General features: G+C 42.9%; 1 protein-coding gene across 5 annotated transcripts in view; it reads left to right on the top strand.

The window, feature by feature from the left end:
• The first annotated feature begins 32 nt into the window (after positions 1 to 32).
• Positions 33 to 19,599, top strand: part of enox2 (ecto-NOX disulfide-thiol exchanger 2) — a 233,394-nt gene continuing 213,827 nt past the window's right edge. For all 5 annotated transcript variants that reach the window (XM_057348899.1, XM_057348903.1, XM_057348902.1 and 2 more), the window contains exon 1: positions 33 to 237. The gene's annotated coding sequence lies outside the window, so the exon portion shown is untranslated. The remainder of the gene's footprint in view (positions 238 to 19,599) is intronic.

Below are 19,599 nucleotides of genomic sequence, written 5' to 3'. Positions count from 1 at the left end.
TGACAGCGCCGATGCTGCACACTGCCTCTTCTAGTTGCAGCCTGGAGTTCAGCCTGTGCCCAGCAGTGCTGCATGCCCTTAAACGTCACAGTACACCGAGATAAACCAAGCATACTTCAGCACACACGCCTCGGAGCTTCTCGCCAGCTGTGGAGTGTGTTTATGTTCGCGGCGGTGGGGTCGGACACTTCCTCGTCTGAAGTTGTATCCGCGTCTGTGACATACACCGCCAGAAGTGTAAGTTTGATGATTCATGTGTTGATATTCTGATGTAGAGTTGACTTTTGCATCGGTCCCGCGACGAGCTGTGGATTCGCTCTTTGTAACGCAGTGCAGTGCATCAGTGTGCGCTGTGGCGAGACCCCTGTCAAGTGGATTTGTGTGTGCGAGCACGCGCGTCGCGTTGTTACGTGACTTTAAACTATTAAATATGCGCAATTTCAGGCTAATTAAAACAGACACAAAGAGAACTTATAACTTCCATATGGGTTTCATATAACGTCTTGTTATAAGCCAAAATTAAGCACAACGTGTTTTAAGCATTATAAAGCGTCATAACGTTACACTGTGTAACGCAATTATTGTAGAAACTCATTGTGATTTTACAGTAGTAATAGTTATAACTATTTTATTTTAATGGAAGCGTTATGAATGTCACGAGTGTTATGGTTCGTTTGGCTCCGCCCACCCGAATGACGTTAGCAGTCAACAGAGGTCTCGCTCTAGAGTTGTGTCAGTAAACTGATGCGATGTTACTCATCATTCATTGCGCACTCAAAACTCTTTCACGCATCATTTGCAACAGTCATCCCACTCGTTTTTTTAAACTGTTTCTGCTGTTACTTGCATCATGAATTCTTCTCTCAGTTATTTCTCTATTAAGACATTTGTCATTGTGTTTAGTAATGGTTCAATGGAGACATTTCTCATTGCTCTGTTTGCCAGCTCTCACGTGCATGTTATCGCAACTGTGCCTTACCTTTTGTGCAACTACCATATTGAGATGCCCTGTTTAGGGTCAAAATTAGTCTAGCTTCATTCATATTTGTCAAGTTTGTTTTTGATTAATTATTTACTTAAATTTATCTAGAATTTGGAGTTCTTAGACATTCAGATTAAGCTAACGGAAAGTAATGATAAACACGTTTTGTGTGTGTGTGTGTGTGTGTGTGTGTGTGTGTAGTTTGACTGTGATTAACCATTAAGAAATGTGTGCATGTTTACAGCTGCGGGATGCATTTAAACTGTTGTTTTGTAATATAACTGTTTTCACCGCCTGTGTTTGTACAACTCTGTTTTTTAGGTACAATAATACAATTTTTTTACCTGCCCTGCTTTTGTGTTTTGACGTTTCTCGCATACGGAAGTATTTTTAGAGCACAGACTGTGTGGAATGGTGCAAAGCCCTTGAGTGTCAGGCCTGCACCAATAACATGCTTATAGTGATTCACACGTGTTGCTAGGATACACAGCATCCAAAGCGGAAAGCACAAGCACTGGAGGGTATCAGTGCAGGACAGTTCAGACGGATCGTTGTCAACAAGCCGATGAGCGATGTTTACTGGTGAATTTGTTAAAGTTTGGGGGTTTTAATCGTGCAGATGCAAAGAGTTGAGAAGGGAGGTGAATGCAATAGTGTGCAAGAATACATCATTCAGTTGAAACTTGTGTATTACGAAGATGTCGTTCTGAATTTAAAAGAAATTGTGCTCTGGCATTTCTTTCTGTTTAAAGAAATATTTCACAAAAAAAGCTGTCATCCTCACTTTCCTACCTATTACTATTCCTATTCCTTTGTTTTCTTTCATAAAACAAAACATTTTGAAATCTGCAATATTCTTTTCAATGAAAAACAGTGACTAGCAAGTAGAGCTTTTATGCTGCAATAAATAAATAATAGTAATAATGATTATCAATAAATTACTTGTTTTGTTCCCCACACAAGGTTATCTGTGTTAGTTTGTGATGTTCTTCATTTGTATGTTATTTTAGCTAAAAGTTAAATGACTTAACGTAATGTATATGTGCTTAAAGCTTTGGAATGTCCGATTGACAGTTATTAATCCTCCAGAACCCATACTGCTACTGTCTTTTTGAAACCTCATAACTCCATATTTCGTTATTAAAAATTTTTGCCATAAAGCATTGTTTTTTGTCACCTTTTGTGTTTGCCAGTGGGTTTTGCAAATATGAAGTATTAAAAAGTGCTTGTCAACTTTGACAACACAGTATTTTATCACTTAAAAGGTACAGTATTTTTTCCATGTCCTGAAAAACATCACATTTCGACTAATGGTTTCAGAAGGACGGCGACGATATAGGCTATTGAATTGGAATTTGTGATAATCCTTACTGCAGCATTGTAATGTATTTCTAAGTGAAAAGGACTATCAAATAAGAATAATAGTGGCTTTTGTTTTAAACTGCAAATTGATTGGATCTAAAAAGGTTTATAGTTTTCAGTTTAGTTTTTGATTTCATGGAGACTTTGTAAAAGCACGGTCAGTACGTTTTTCAGGATGTCTTCTTTTGTGTTTCGTAAAGGAAATAAAGCCATATGGGTTTGTAACATTAGAATTTTATTTTTGTTATTTCAGAATACAGGCGACCTCCTGAACGCGTTGGGGGGGCAGGACTACAGCACGAGCTCACAATGCATTGTCGTATTATCCCTGCATAACTTTTGATTCACTATAAGTTTGTGTTGTGTACCTTATGCACGTTCACGTGGATTGCCAACAAAACACAGACATATGACTTACTGCGTGCAGTTCATGACTGGCATCTTTTAGCGCTGGGACCTCTCCATCTATCAGTTTCAAACGATCTCCAAATCCAGCGTTATATCCACCGTTTATATAACATTCATCACCGAAATGGTGTGAACAAACAAACACAGCTGAACTTCGCAAACGAAGGAGCACATTGATGGGCGTGCTCTTTCTCCCACTGTCCATGGTTGACGAGTGGGTGTGCTCTTTCATCTCGCTCTTGCGGGTTGACACGTGGGTGTGCTTTTCCAGGAGAATTGTACAATAAGGGACTAAGAAAAGTTGTTACGAAACAGAATTTCATGTTCGAATTTTTTTTCCGAAATCTATGCGAACGCTGGGGGAGTGTATCGAGCACAGAAATACTACGTCATACCCCCAACTCGTTTTTTGACAAGTTGACCATGTCAAGCATGAGAAGCCAGCACGTTTAACATTGTAAAGAAGTCAGAATGCATGACACACCATTGCACATCCCCTTTAACATGCTTCCGTTTTATGTTTACTGCTGCGTTTGTTTTTTACACGGCTCTGTGTCCAACTTTCTTTTTCTCTCACCCTGCATGATCTCTTTCTCCAGGTCTGATACAGATTCGTAACCTTCTACAAAACAGTAAGCTCTTCTGAAATGCCCTGGCTTCACATCACATAAGCCTTATCTGTAGTGTTCAAGACATTGTATCCCTGTTCCACGGTATGATATTGTACACCGAGCATCGTGTCTGCGGGTCTTATTGTTTGTGTTGCACTGTAGTCTGTTTCTGTAGACCTCAATTTACCGTTCTTAACTCTGTGCTTTCTCTGTGCCGCGAGGACTTTGGCTAAATCCTGTCTCAGATCTGGCTTAGTCTTTGACTAAAGGAAATAGGGGATCAGCAGTAACCGTGTTTATTTTCCTCTCGTCTTATTTCTGTTGGTTTGCAGTTCAAGTGGAAATGAATGAAAATGTATAAATGTTTCCTAGCGTGTACTTTTAGTCTATGTTATGTCATTAGAAGAATATATGTTATGGAGAGGGTTTGGATGCGGGGCACATAAAGGATACAATTCAAAAGCTATTCAAATGTATGCACTCACATGCAGCGCTTTCCTTCCAGAAAACAAAATGAGGCTGAAAATAGGTCCGCAAGTGTTACAGGAGCCGGTAATCTTTGCATTTTAAATCTGGCAGGGTACCAGAGAAGGAAACGGCACATTTTCCATCATAAACACACACACATATACTCGGATGTTAATGGAGGAGCTTCACACAATTGAAAGGTCTGAGGATGAATGATGCTCCGGTTCAGATGAGGGCACGCGTCTATTAGCACTTCGGTGGCCTTTGCTTGTGTTTTGTTAGGTTGTTGTAGTGTTGACGCGGAGAGAAAACTCATTTCATTTGAATATCCTTTCAAGCAGAAACGCTGTCCTCGCACAGAAATAGAAATAAGTGAGCGTTTCTGGTTTGACATTCCTGTGATAAGGTAATCAATGAAGCATGCTTGGTCATTGAGTGGAAGTTTGTGTGTGTTTAATACTAAAAGCTTCCTGTCACTGACATATTCATTGTGTGTATTCACTGTTCCTAGTTTCATTGAAAAAGCTTTTACATGGGGAACACAATCTTCTGACAGCTTAATTTAACATTTTAATAAAGAATAGGCCTGATTGCTGGATTGAATCACTAACCAGTTGACAAGATATTTCTGGAATTTGGATGGAAGCATACATCTGTCTTTTAACTTTGTTTCAACACAATCTCACGGTAATTCGTAAGTGGCTCATTCATATGTTTTGGTGCGATTTGTTTTCGCGCCAGTGATGGTAATGTTTAGGGATGGTTATGGTTTAGGGATGGTTATGACTATTCGCATTGTACATCTTTATACAAATTAACCACTTCATAAAATAAGTTCCCATGAGATCAGGCTGGTTTGTTCACTTCATTTTAAACGTATTTGGATTAGAGATGCTCATTTCGGTAAATTTCCCTAACCGCGAACCATCGCTCATTATCCGAACATTAACCGTTAACCGATAAGATTCTAATAATAAATTGGATTTAAAAAAATACATGCTGCGTCTCATTTCGAAGGCTGCGTCCTCTGGAGGTCGCGTTTGTCCGCCGAATACGCCTTCGCATGCGACATCCGGAGGACGCAGACTTCGAAAAGAGAACACAGCTACAGTTGACGAGGGTCTGTGACACGTTAAATATACAAAACATTTTTTCACAGTTTTATTTTAACATGCAAACAACAGCATAACGAATACATACATCAACAACAGCACCTGCATTCACATATTATCACATTTTCACGAACCTGCAGCGTTTTGGACAATGGAGAAAAACTAAAATAATATATAAATCCAAAGCATAAAATAAACAGACAAGAAAAAAACTGAATTAATTAACAAAATATGACAAAACGAAAACACAGAAGAACCGGCAAGGTTTATTTCCGTCAGAAAGTTTTTCATCAAATAAAAATAGCAGGCCTACCTCAATCCAAAGCTTGGAGTTTTTATTAAATAAAGTAACATGTTTACGTGTTGTGGTGACAGTCTAGAGCTTGTTGACAATTAGACCCGCTGCAGAAAACACCCGTTCAGATGGCACGGATGTCCCGGGAATGTAGAGATAACGCCTCGGGAAGCGCGTCACATTTGCTTTCCACCAGCCAGTCTTAGCTAAACATATAAAAATCCGATCTGCTATACCACCCAAAATACAAACATAATTTTTTACTTATTCATATTTCACATTCGTATTTTTACGTCACATGTAAAAGAAGGCAGGGAAACTACCGGTCGCGCCGTTTTCTTCTCCAAAGCGCACGGGCAGCCAATGCTAAGCATCCATGAGATAAGTTTATGTAAAGGATAAATTGATGGCTAGCACCGAAATTCCTTGCAGTTGCTCCGCTATTAGCTTTGCTGAGCCGTAGACACGCCGGGAAGACAGAGAATGTCACAGCGCATTGTGAGCGCGATTGTCCCGTGTCTACATTTAAAACAAAGAGCTTGAGCAAGGCTGCCAGTGGCACTCCGTTTGGAGGAGTAAAGCCCTGACAAAGGTGGCCTCAACAATCAGATGAATTACACGTGTCCTGTTTCGTCAAGTGATTTGCGTGATCGGATTTTAATCTGTCTCGAAAACGTTTCGGAGGGCATTTACACCTAGTCGCGCGCGTCTGCACACTCCGTGAGTTAATGCTTAGTATGTTTTTCTTTCACTATACATAAAACTAAAAACATGTAAGATTTAATAGTAATTTAAAAAAGTATTACTAAATTATTTTTATTATTAAAAAAATATTAATATTATTAAACTTAAAATAAACATACCTTTAAAATCGTTTAACTGATAGTATTAACCGGTCAAAATGTTAATGATCAGTTAACGGTTAAACGATCAATATGAGCATCCCTAATTTGGATGGTATTTGGATTTTTTTAAGTTTCTTTCTCTCAAATACTAGCTACTTGTTGGATACATCATCACTAGGGATGCCACTAGGGCTGGGCGATGTGACGATGTTATTGTATATCGCCGATGTCTCGCAAATATCCCGATGTCGATTACAACAGACAGATACCAGACGATAATCAATAATAATAGAAAATACGTGTTATAACATTATCATGCGATGTAGGCTTTAGCGTGAACGTTAATGTTCATATGCCCAGGCAGTCAGTAACAGTGACAGAATTTTGGAAACGCTGTTTTGTTCGGTCAGTTGAATGTGCTGCTGTTTTCTGCTGGTCGCTGCACAGATAGACCAAGAGAAAGCAAAGCAAAACCTCACGCTCGCGGGGCTGTACCGGTGTTGTGCCGAGAAATGCACCCCTGCCAGATTCTGCACCTCCTTCAATAACACGATGTCCGATTGGCAAATTCTATCCCCTCCCCACACCTAATCCTAACCTCTCCCCTAACACCTAATCCTCACCCTAACCATTGTGGGGAGGGTGGGTGCATAATCTGGCAGGGGTGCATTTCTCGGCATTACACCGGTCCGTATACGCAGATTGATTGTCTGCGCAACGTTGCATGAAGTCACTCACACCTGATATTATCGGATACCGCGATGATTTTAAAGTCGATTATCGTTAATTTTTTTAAACACATCGCCCAGCCCTAGAAGCCAAAATTCTTAATATAATATTGAACCATTCAGTAATCCCCCCACGGTTCAATACGCGTATGTGATTGCGTTTTTTCCTGTTTTGCATTTAAATAATTTACGTGTGTTTTATTACTCTCTGTTTTATTGCGGACTGGCTCTATCCCACGAGTAAATATCTAATAACAATGCGCAAAAGTTAGGGACGCTTGCGACGCTTGTGAAAGACTTCACGAGTCGAGGCTGCCTGCAACACGAGAAGCAATTTGCTGTTATATGCTGACGAACAGACGTGGGCTTGCCATCGGAAGCACCAGAACCTAGCGGCTTTATTGTATGCCCAAGTAATAATGCCCGAATTTGGCAAATCTAGAATGTGTTTCATCTGTTTTACCCTGCATACGAAAGCAGCATGTTCGCATTGCTAACCCAGCACATGCAGAGAGAGCTTCTACAGCGCCGTGCCACTCAGGGTAGCTATTTACATATGTCATAGCAAGACAACATGCAGATATTTCTAAAATCGCTGGCAAAAATCTGAATTAAATAGCATATTTTCGATCAATAATAAAACACTGTACCCTAACTTTGGTTTGTTAAATTGTGCTAAAATAAACTTTTTTAAGAAGCCACATTGAGCATTGCATTTCTCCCCATTTATTGTGCAGTGGCGCATCTATTATCTTTGGCCTTGCCCATTGAGCAGTACTTTGCAGTGTTAAATGAGCACTGCGCGTCTGTCTGTTTACTACCATAAAAGAAATCGCATGTTTGCTTTACGTTTTTTTAAATAACGTTATTTTAATAAGTGTTGCGCTAAACTTCTTCAATAAGCTTATTTTACTGGCATGTTGATTATCGGTAAACAAAGAACTGCCATGAGTTGCCAGTGTAAATCTTTAATATATCTTTATTTTATATTAGTTAATACACCAGGAATTGTACAAATTGATTTTTGCTGAGTCGAGTAAAATAAAGAAAACTGCAATAAAATATGTTTTCTTCTCCTTAACTTCTTACTGTTCTTGTCACATACAGTAGGCATAGAATAATGAAAATAACACTTTAATGTGCCAAGCCATCAGAACCGAACCGAACGGAAAACCGTGGGTGAAAACCGAGGTAGCCTATGTATTGAGCCGTGGTTTAACTGTATTGTTGCATCCGTAATCATCTGTCTAAACAAAAGTTGGTTTAGTAAGAAAAAACACACCATCATTTACACAGCATACTAGTTGACACCAAACAGAAATATAGACACAACACCAGTGGAGGGCTAAAAATAGCATCAAAACAAAACAATAGAGAATAGAGAAAACAATAGAATATTTCTGCTAAATGATTATTTTCATAACTACAAATGTAGCCTATTTAGAAGAAATTAGATTTTTGTTTAGTTGTATCCATTTCAAGTACATCTTTCTCTTTTTCAGCAAGTGATGTGGCATGTGTGATCAGAGTATTACTGGGTCTGAAGAGAGGATGAAGAATACAAGTGTCCTTTGACATATTGAAATGTTGCAAAGCAGATTTTACATTAAAACAGCGATGTAAGAGCTTTTGTAGTGGTACAATGTAAATGTCAGTCAGGCGACAGGGAATATTAATGAAAGCTGAGGTTTTTTAAAGAGATGACACTTGTGGAAATGCCTCAAAGACAAGACATTTATGAGCAGACTGCAGTAGAGCACTTCTTCCTGCCTTCTGACTCATTCCACACACTGAATCAATGGACGTTCATCTGTCTCTCTGTTTGTTATCGGGTCATTGAGTTGAATTGACCTTTCTCTGATTGGTTACAGAAATTACTGAGCTATTACTTCTAACATTTCTGAAATAATAGACCTCACAGGTGTTGAATGTGTATTGAGGCAAGACTGCATTGTGTTTTCGAGTGTGGATAGCTCATTAAAGTTTAAAACATTCAGTCATTATAGTGTGATGCTTATTCAACGACTGATTTGATTAAATAATGCATATTGTCTGTGTGTAATCAAGCCTAAACTAATTTTATGCATTCATCCCAACCGTGAGCCTTGATATACTGAAAAACAGAAAGAGTTATTCTGTTTCACTTCTGAGCTTCAACTTTTTGAGTTGGGAAAAACTAAAGGATTAAAATATTTTAACTCGTAATATATACTGTACTGTAGATGTTCTCACGACAAGAATCTATCATTTTAGATGCATTTTTAATACGAGAGCAACTAAGAAAGGAAAACATTTACTGAAGCATTAGGTCAATGCACACTTAAAAGCCAAAGCCCAAACTTAAAACAAGCTAAGAAAATAATTATGTATCAATTATATCCTATAATATTATATTAACGCCCCATGACGCTTTGCGCGAAAGATGGGAGAAACATCCGGTTCAATGTACACAAACGCATTTCTGCCGTATTTCAAGTCATTCGTTTATAGCAGAATGTGAACTTACACCCTGACAGCACTAAACTACATCAGCATTTTGTCTGCTACTTTATAGAGGAATGGGATGATGATTTTAATACTTGACGGCGGATATTTAGCAACTTTATTGATTCAGTTGATGTGACAGTAAACCAATGAGCAATTTGAACATTTTGGAGGGTTTTCAGTTTCTTTACATGATGTCGATTGTGTGATATTTAAAGATGTGGTCATTTTTTTTGTTAAAAGCTAACTGCAAGTGTTACGGGCCGCGTGCACATATAAAGCTACTGTATCATCAGCCGGCCATTAATCTGATAAACATTAAACTAAAGATCACGTGCAAAAGCTGCCTTTTTACATTTTTAAACATTCTCTCTACGTGTTGTTTATAAGACGATAAGTGGAAGAAATGCCCACTTTACATCAAGCATATCAGATGAGAAATGTAGTCCACATGATGTAATATATTCCAACAGATTTTTGACAACACGTCGGTAAAATACAGTAAAGAATCGGTAGAATAAGTTATTCAATGCTGCAATTCGTGCAAAACACTACTTCTGCCGCTTCACTGGAAGTTGTACCCACGTTCATTTTTACAGTAGCGCCCTCCGGAAACTTGTGGATAATATATTATAAGCACAGAATGTACAATGCAGATCTAGAAAATCAAGCATTGGAAAAGATTGCAATAATTCCCAGTTTTAAATACTCTAATCATTAAGGAACATATTGTGTGACCCTAAATGATGTTTTATTAACAAAGTTCGGGAGAAGCCGGAGCACATAATCAAACTCGGCCGGTTCACCATTGGCAACCACGTCATCTATCCAAACGAGTTTCGTTAACAAAATTCAGGTGAAGCCGGAGCTCATAATCAAACCCGGCTGGTTCGCTACCAGCAATCACGATTTTCACCCTATCAGCTCAAGCGAGCCTCCGCATAAATAAGACCAGAATTCTTACATGCACCTTCTCTACAGTAATGCAACATTGCAACATGTCAGAGACACCGACATCAGTCGCCAACGACAGCCTTACCGCTCAGGATTCTCCTGCGCTTTCGAGCGCTCTTCAGCGTTCCAGGCCCGGCGCAGATGCATCTAAGGAGCCTGAGGCTACACCACGAGGCCGCCAGCTTCGTCGGTCCGCACAACGCGCTTCAAAGCGCCGATGCTCTGCCTCGCCGCGCCCAACCGAACAACAACTTCTCTCGCCAGCGTCGTCATACGCTTCAGCACTTACGGCCATCCCAGCCATCGGGAAGTGGACCGTCGCAGGCTTGCGTCAAGCTTTGGCCAAGCAGGACGTCATCCCCAGCAAGCGGCACAGCAAAGCTGAGTTGTACAGCCTATACTCCTCTTTGCAGACAGAGACCCCGCCTTCAACCGCAGAGGAGACGAACCAGGATCCCGGATCGTCTCGAGCGCAGCCAGGCCCTTCCACTTCGACAGCGAGGCAACACTCCCAACCACCATGCCGCCGCAGCAGGCCGTCTGCAAGTCTGGGCCGAACCCCAGAGGAGCAGCTTTTGCCGCCAGCCGCCTTACAGCTCAGTGATTTGGAGGAATCGTTTCCGGCTCCAAAATTCCACAGCTACCAGGACAACGCGAGCCGGCCGTCAAGGGCGGTTCGACAATTTATCAACCCCTCCCCCCACATCACTCCAAGCTCCTGGCCAGCGGCTCCGCAGATAACACCTAATGCGAGGCTGCCTCCGTTAACGTCCCGGGCCCAGGTTTTAGGTTTTCCTCCCCTCACCCAAGGGTACGGCCCGTCCTACTTCCCTCAGGCCCCTGCCATGGATGCCGCTGCTAACGTGAGACTGCCTCCGTTAGACGCTCCATTGGCTGCTATTCCCTCCCTCCTCTCTCTACCACAGGCACGCCCAAGTTTCTCACTGGCTACAGCAACATCCATGCCGGTGCCATGCAACGCCCCGGTCTTGGAACCACCCCCCATCTCCACAAGCATCAGGACGCAGATTTTGGCAGGTGCGGACATAGATTTATTTCAACTTCTATCACCACTTTCACCCCCGTCAGCAGATCGGCAGATTGCTTACGGCGACTTTTCGTTTACTTTCAAGAACGCATCCCATAGTCACTCCCGCACTCTGTCCTTCCCAGAATTCACAATGGCATTTTCCCGCTTCACTGACGTGGTATGCACGGTGTTCCCTCACAGGAGGCGTGAGCTCGGCGACTATCTCGCCATAGTCGCGGAGCTCGCGCTTTCCTACGGGGGGGCACATTTTTACACGTATCACAAGCTGTTTTCAGCAAAATGCGCCATAAGGGTGGCTCAGTGGAACCAGTGCCCCTACTGGGGAGCACTGGACACTGAGCTCCACAACAGGGTGTTTTTGGGCGTACAAAATATATCTTGCGCGGTGTGCCGCTCCGTATCACACAACACCACAGCTTGTCCCCTGGTCACTCCCGCCATTCCCCCTGGCGAAACTATGCCCCCTCCCGTTTCCACCGCCCACGTCCCGCGCCTGCCAAATCGCCAAGCCTTCCCAGTCAAGCCTGACACCATCAACACCTCAGTTTACGAGGTTTGCAGAAGCTTCAACGCAAACAGGTGCACAAGGCAACGCTGCCGGTACCTTCACGCTTGCACTTATTGTGGCGGCGCCCTGACTGGGCGCATAGTTTGCCCAGTCAGTAAAGCAGTCAATAAAAATCTAACAAATATCTCTCGACTCCTGTCAATTTTTTACACCTAGCTTCCGAATTATCTCTCCACCCTGATCATGCATTCACAGATACCTTTAAACGGTTTCTCTTAGGCTTCAATCCCGGCATCATAAACCCACTTTCCCACAGCCTCATATGCCCTAATCTCCAGTCGGGCACTTGCCGAACCCGAAACCGTCTATCTCTTTTTTGATAAATTCATGATCGGCCCTTTTCCTGCCCCACCGTTCCCTATTTTCCACGTCAGCCCATTGGCGTCGCCACCGAAAATTTTCGGGGGGAAAGCGCCTCATATTCGATCTCTCGTCCCCCCCACGGCTCCCCCTTTCCAAGCATCAAAGCTTAATTCCGCTCGAAAATTCGCATTACATTATCACGATATTGAGCAAGCCATCACTTTGATATAATTGGCCGGACGCGGCGCTGGCTAGCCAAAGTCGATATCACCTCCGCATTCAAAATCATGCCGATACACCCAAAATTTTGGCACCTTTTCTGCATCCGTTGGCGTGAGAAATTAATTTTTCCGTACGCCTCACTTTTGGATGCAGAAGTAGCCCAAAAATTTTCGACATGTTGTCAGAGGCAATCTGTTGGATTCTCTCTAACAACTACGCCATTCCTTACCTCATACATCTACTAGACGATTTCTTAATCATCTCGCGCCCGATTCCGTCCCGGCAGCACATCTTTCCAAAGTCCAAGAAGTCTTCGCGAAACTTGGCGTCCCTCTCGCACAAGAAAAAACGCGGGACCCAGCACGTCCATCGAATTTCTAGGCATTATTATGGGGAAAGAATGGTCCGCCTCCAGTATATCCTTGACTGCAATAACGAAGCAACGTACATTGCATCTAACAAAGGCCGCTCCCATTCACCCGCCTTAATGCCTTTTCTCAAGAGTAATATGGATCTCAGCTTGCGAGCAGTTCATTCTGTACAGGCAAACACGTCCCGGGTCAAAAACCAGATAGCTGACGCCCTCTTCCCGCTTTTCATTTCAGAAATTCAGGCTGCTGGCGCCGGACGCGGATCCCCTACCAACGCCTGTCCCTCCATATTCGGAATTAATCTTCAAGTGAACCACCCTCTAAAAGCCATGCTAGACGCCTCCCTCAACTCCATCATTCAAGCCGTTTCCCCCAGGACCCTACTTTCTTACCTTACAGCATGGAGGAATTTCAAAACGTTTCACCGCTCATAAACCTCCCCTTCCCGGATTTTTCTCTCCTCTCCATCACTTCATTCATCTCCTTTCTCAACACCACAAAAAATCTCCAAGCCAGTTCAATTAAAGGATACCTGAGTGGAATTCAGTTTTTTCACAAGTTAATTTCAACACACTCTCCCCAACCATAGCCAGCCCCCAAGCATCCATGCTCATCAAAGGCATCCAGAGAGCCCAACCCACCCACCCGGACGCCAGACAACCCATCACCATAGAAATTCTAACAAAATGCATTTCCACCCTCTCGCAGAGGCTATCACACCAAGCACACCGCACGCACACTCGACGCCATGTTCATTTTGGCCTTCTTTGGATTCCTCAGATGCTCAGAAATCACCACCACGTCCAAATTCGATCCCTCAGTTCACCCCACCATTTCGGATCTATCAGTGCTCGATTCGGAAACCATCTCTTTTTATCAAGCGAAGCAAGACCGACCAGGCCGGGAGAGGCCATTTCATCTATATCTTCAACTTCAATTCCCCAATCCAGCCTTATCAAACCTTAGCCTACCTCCGCTTCAGACGATCACAAGTTAAATCTCCATCCGAACCCTCTCTTCGAGATGACTAAATCACCCCGCCACACGCTTCTGGTTCCAAAAACATTAAAATCCAGTTTTGCTCCATACCGGCATCCCAGCAGATCACTTCTCCTGCCATTCTTTCCGCATCGGCGCAGCAACCACGGCCGCCCAAAAGGGCCTCTCACAGCCCCAGATACAAGCGCTCGGCCGATGGTCATCCAAAGCTTACAAAAGTTACATCCGAACAGACCGCGCCCTCATCAGAGAAGCACACCGGACCCTCATCACTCGAATCGTCTAGCATCAACCATCTTCCAAACTTCTCCATCAAACCACCAGTAGTAGTGACGCACCGTTCAACCCACAGGAGCCCGGCGCTCATCTCGTACTCAGCTAACGGACCTCACCTCTCCAGAATTCAGTTTCACTGCAGCAACCGCCCCTGCAAGCGCCTGGGCTTCCAACTCACTGCTCTGCCGCAGCAGACACCAATTCTACAGAAGCCAGTATCGCCGCAGCGACCGCCCCCGCAGGGGCCCGTGCTTCCAACTCGTGCTCTGCCGCAGCAGACACCATTCTACAGAAGCCAGTATCGCCGCAGCGATCCGCCCCAACAGGGGTCCAGTGCTTCCACCTTACTCTGCCGCAGCAGACCCCCTCATAGCCCCCGAAGCCAGTATCGCCGCAGCGATCGCCAATCAGGGGCCCGTGCTTCGTCCCTTACTCTGCCGCAGCAGACCCCCTCATAGCCCGCGAAGCCAGCATCGCCGCAGCGATCGCCCCACAGGGGCCCGTGCTTCTTCCCTTACTCTGCCGCAGCAGACCCCCTCATAGCCCCCAGAAGTCAGCATCGTCACAGCGAACGTCCCCGCAGGGTCCCGTGTTTCCATCCCGTGCTCTGCCACAGCAAACCAATTTCCAGAACTCAAGATCACCAAAGCAACATCACCCATCACGCTTCAGGAAGACTAGTGGGAATACACATCACCACCCACTCAGCGCCATCCACTCCGCAAGAACTCACAGCAATTTTCCCATCCCCACGCTCCAGCAGCTCCTATATCACCAACTTAGCCGCCACGCAAAGCCAGTCCTAAAACCACGACCGCAGCAGACTCCTCAACTCACAGGATCCCCACACATCCGGAGACCACAGCAGCATCGCACCATCAGGGTTGCACAACCCACAAGCCCCACGGCGAACGCAAGCCATCACCCAGGAAGCCTCAATTCTCGCTATTTGGGGGGAGCATGCGCTACCCGGCTGCTGTCCAGCGTTTATTCTGCGTTTTTTGGGGTGAGCTCTGGGTTCGGGCCATTTCCGAGCTCGGCGCACTCGCCCCCATCAGGGGGGGAGTGTTCCGGGGTCGGAAGGAATCGGCGAGCTCGGAGCCCGCCCCCTGGACAGCACGCCAAATACGCATATCTTACCTACCCCTGCTATCAGCATTTTCCTGACACCATTATTATTATTTGCCTAGGCGAACTCGTGAAATGATGTTTTATTAACAAAGTTCGGGAGAAGCCGGAGCACATAATCAAACTCGGCCGGTTCACCATTGGCAACCACGTCATCTATCCAAACGAGTTTCGTTAACAAAATTCAGGTGAAGCCGGAGCTCATAATCAAACCCGGCTGGTTCGCTACCAGCAATCACGATTTTCACCCTATCAGCTCAAGCGAGCCTCCGCATAAATAAGACCAGAATTCTTACATGCACCTTCTCTACAGTAATGCAACATCCCTCCACCTCCCCGGCCGATCTCCCCGAACTCGCTTTCCACAGCAGGACCCCGGGGGGTGAGCTCTGGGTTCGGGCCATTTCCGAGCTCGGCGCACTCGCCCCCATCAGGGGGGGAGTGTTCCGGGGTCGGAAGGAATCGGCGAGCTCGGAGCCCGCCCCCTGGACAGCACGCCAAATACGCATATCTTACCTACCCCTGCTATCAGCATTTTCCTGACACCATTATTATTATTTGCCTAGGCGAACTCGTGAATATACAGTATAATTTTGGATCACAGGTTCCTGGTTCTTTCACAGCCCTGTTTTTAGATATTACACATTTAAGACCGGAAATAACCCCGTTTTATGATTAATGCTTTACGTTTCCTTTTTCCTAACTTTCGTAAGGAATTTTTTGAGCTGTCTGTCTTTGCCACTGCAAATTAAAGTAAGAAGAATATAAAAACGATGGCACAATCACCTTCCTGACAATAATTCTATTTCTGCAGGGAAGTGCAGTTCGGCAGATAGAGGATTAAGTGTGAAATCTCATTTTTGCTGAAGGTGATGGTCATGTAGGGAAATCAATCAGATGCTTTCCTTCTTTTTCTGGCCTGGTTGAATAGTTTTACTTCAAGATGCAGTGCATTTGGTACTTAGGTGCTTTTTTTTTTTTTAAAGGTGGCAATTGCAAAAATCAGGATATCAACATATTTTTGTGATATTCGTTGATCTTGTTATGCTATCAGCTCCTCACTTAGACACATTTTATGGAGGCATGTCAAACATTTATTCTGGTGGACATCAGGTTCCCTTTGTGGACCTCTTTTTAAAGTATTTACTTCAGGACTTCCCTTACCGTGATGGGACTGACATCACTTTCATCACATCCAGCGAGTGTCACAGTTGAGGGATTTCAGACTTCTTAATCTCATCCATATGAAAGTCGTTCCATGAGAGCTTTCCTTAGGCTTGAAATAGTGGAAATAGGAAATAAAAACCGGCTAGATTCAACTGTTGATGTTTTAAATGCTGTTAAAGGACAACATGGCAAGCATTTTGTTTTTGCTGTTGTGTTTGCTCCAGATAAGGACAAAAATAATCATTTCAGGGGTAAATGAAAATGTATTTGCAGTTTCATCCCTGTATATCTGTAATTATGAAGCGTGCATACTTTATTCTGCATGAGTGTAGATTCTAGGACAAAATTAAGTACTCACTAAAATATTGATGGAATTATTATGGCATTTGGGAGATCATTATTCTGACAGTTATTAACCTTTTTATTCTGCTTACAAAAATACGATGATGCAGGATTTCAAGAAAAGCGTTTACATTTATTCACATTTTGTTTCATAATATGACTAAAGACTAAAAATACCAACTTGATTTCTACATTACCCGTTTTGACTTCAAGTAGTTAACTCATTTACTAGTCAACTTATGTCAACACAGTCAAATTTGTTAACAACAGTGTTTGGTCTCCCCACTTATGTTTGCCCAATAAAATAAACTAGAGCTTTGTGATAAAGGTATAGACATTTGCTGTTTTAGCTTATTTCAATGCTTCTTTTGTCTTTATTTTAACAATTTTATGAGTGTAGAATGTCATAGTAAACTAGAATGGGTGTCTGTGCTCAAGACTTGGTCATTTTGTCTAGTATAGTTTGTCTTAGTACACAACAAACAACAGCGTGTCTGCAAAGCTTCACTATATCCTGACAGAAAGACTAGTATGTTAAATTATTTTCCGTTGTTCACGTCATTTGAACCGTCTGTCACATCTTTTAGTTTAACTTTGGGAACTTTGAACACAGCTTTCAAACATGGAAAAATAAAAGAGTGACAATGGCATTTGTGCTGCTAGGTGGAATTATGCATGCGATGAAGGAAAGGTTTGTGGAGCTACGGCAACAATACTTCTGCCTTTAATGGTGTTTCCTCAAGGGACTACCACTACAGAGTAATAAAAGAGAAATGCTGAGCAGAGCAACCCGGTGAGTACTGGAACTAACATTAAGGATTGTAAATCATTCATTTGACGATATGACAGCTAATACGAACCATGCCACATTTGTAGCAATTGTTTGTTTACACTCTTGTTTGTGGAATTTGGACACTAGTTATGCCTTCTCAATGACATCATGCATGTCGTAAAAGAAATTGTGGATGTACATGTCGTAAAGGTTTAGTCATTGGGAAGAGTTACACACTGAAGTTTGAAGATTTTTGCCTTAACATGTAGCACTCAGTTGCGTAACTTTGTTTTGAAAAGTGGTGGGGACAAAAACAATACTTTAATAAATATTTTCTGTAATAACTCGTGGGGAATATTTATCATATATAGTGGGCGGTCCGTCCATTGGCTACTCCACTTTTCGACTCCAGCTCTCACAGTATGTGGTTCCCAAACTTTCATTTGGGGAAGGTCACTTGGCTGTTACGATGCATTATATTTAAAAACTGTTTATTCCTATGACTAAAAATGTCACTTGTTCATTGGTTTACGCGCTTATGTGCTTGGACACTGGATGCACAAGCAAACACCCGCAAACGCGGATGATGCACGCATTTCATACTGGCTGCGTTTCTGGAGCTGCGGCTCTCTGCCTTGCGCAAATATAACTTACAAGTGTGAGCAACGGGAGATGGTGAGAAAGATGCGCATCCTGCGTTTTTCACGAGTTTGAGATGTTAATGGCTCCCAAACAACACACCTTCCGCAAGCATTTCTTAATTTCTTCCAAAAAGTGGTGGGGACATATCCCACCCGCACATTACGCCTATGGCAACACTTATAATAAAACAGATACACTTCTCTTCAAATTCCAGCAGTAATGAGCTTTCATTAGATTTAGCGTCACATTTATTTTTCAAGGCCATTTGAAAAGTTTTAATGCTTGGGTTATTATGATGCTCTGATATTCCATTTTCCTTCATTCATTTTGTTTGAAGTCCCTGACAGTAGAAAAGATCACATCCTGACCTCAGTGGATCGTGTTTTCACAGCCCTGGGCCACACTCGCAGTCCTCTGCAGACTCCATTAGAATGTTTGAAACAATAGCCCCATTTAACAGACATTTATTTTGTGCCGTGGCCCTTGCTTTATTTGTTCTCTGGAGGGTCTGGTATTGTCTCTCATCACAAAAGTTTTTGTTGACACTCAAGGGCAAATTGAAAACAAGAGAGATGAGAATTGATGCCATCGTCCCAATCATTAGGGCTATTCTGTAGTCTGCAAGTGCACGTCGGGACAAATTCATCCTTTGTGCTTGGCAAAACAGGCTAACAAACTCTAAACTCTGTTTGATTTGTGATGAACGTAATACGATTTAACATTATTTTTACATATTCTGGATAAACGTGAGGGAGCTTGCCTGTACCAAATTCTATACTGCAGGGCTCATGGGATGTTGACCATGTGGTGTTCTCCGTGGTTTAAGGCCTTGCTATCCATTATCAGTTGTAAAACCAACAATTAATGTGTATAGTATATGTATATTTTTCATTCGGGTTATGGAAGTTCAGCTGTGTTTGTTTGTTCATGGCATTTCGGTGATGAATGTTGTATAAACGGTGGATATAATGCTGGATTTGCAGATTGTTTGAAACTGATAGATGGAGCGGTCCAAGCTCTAAAAGATGCTGGACATGAACCGCACACAGTAATTGCAACTGAGTCAAATGTCTGTGTTTTGTCGCCTGTCGGCACGTATGTGCATAATGTAAACAACACAAACTTATAGTGAATCAACAGTTATGCAGGGTTAATGAAATGATGTATTGTGTGCTCGTGCTGTAGTTCCCCTCACTGCACAGCTCCAGAAGCTCAACTGTTTTCAGAAATAATCATACAGCTGTATCTGTCTTTTATAAATGTGATCAAACTAAAGACTAGGGCTGTGCAAAAATATCGATACATGTTTTTTACATACATTTTTTCCGATAGTGTATCGATAGTGATACCTCTACTATCGATAATTTTTTTTAAAATCACGTCATACATACGGCCAAAAGTAAGTGGAAGCGAGCATGGCGAAAAATATAAGAACGCTTGGAGCTCTCAGAGCTGATGTGTGGGTGTGCTTTGGTTTTCAAAATAAGTCATGGAGTAATGAGTTATATA

The sequence above is a fragment of the Triplophysa rosa genome, linkage group LG13 (genome assembly GCF_024868665.1).
Source record: "Triplophysa rosa linkage group LG13, Trosa_1v2, whole genome shotgun sequence".
Classification (NCBI taxonomy): domain Eukaryota; kingdom Metazoa; phylum Chordata; class Actinopteri; order Cypriniformes; family Nemacheilidae; genus Triplophysa; species Triplophysa rosa.
Note: the sequence above shows the minus strand (reverse complement) of the source record. Positions and strands in the feature narration are given on the sequence as shown.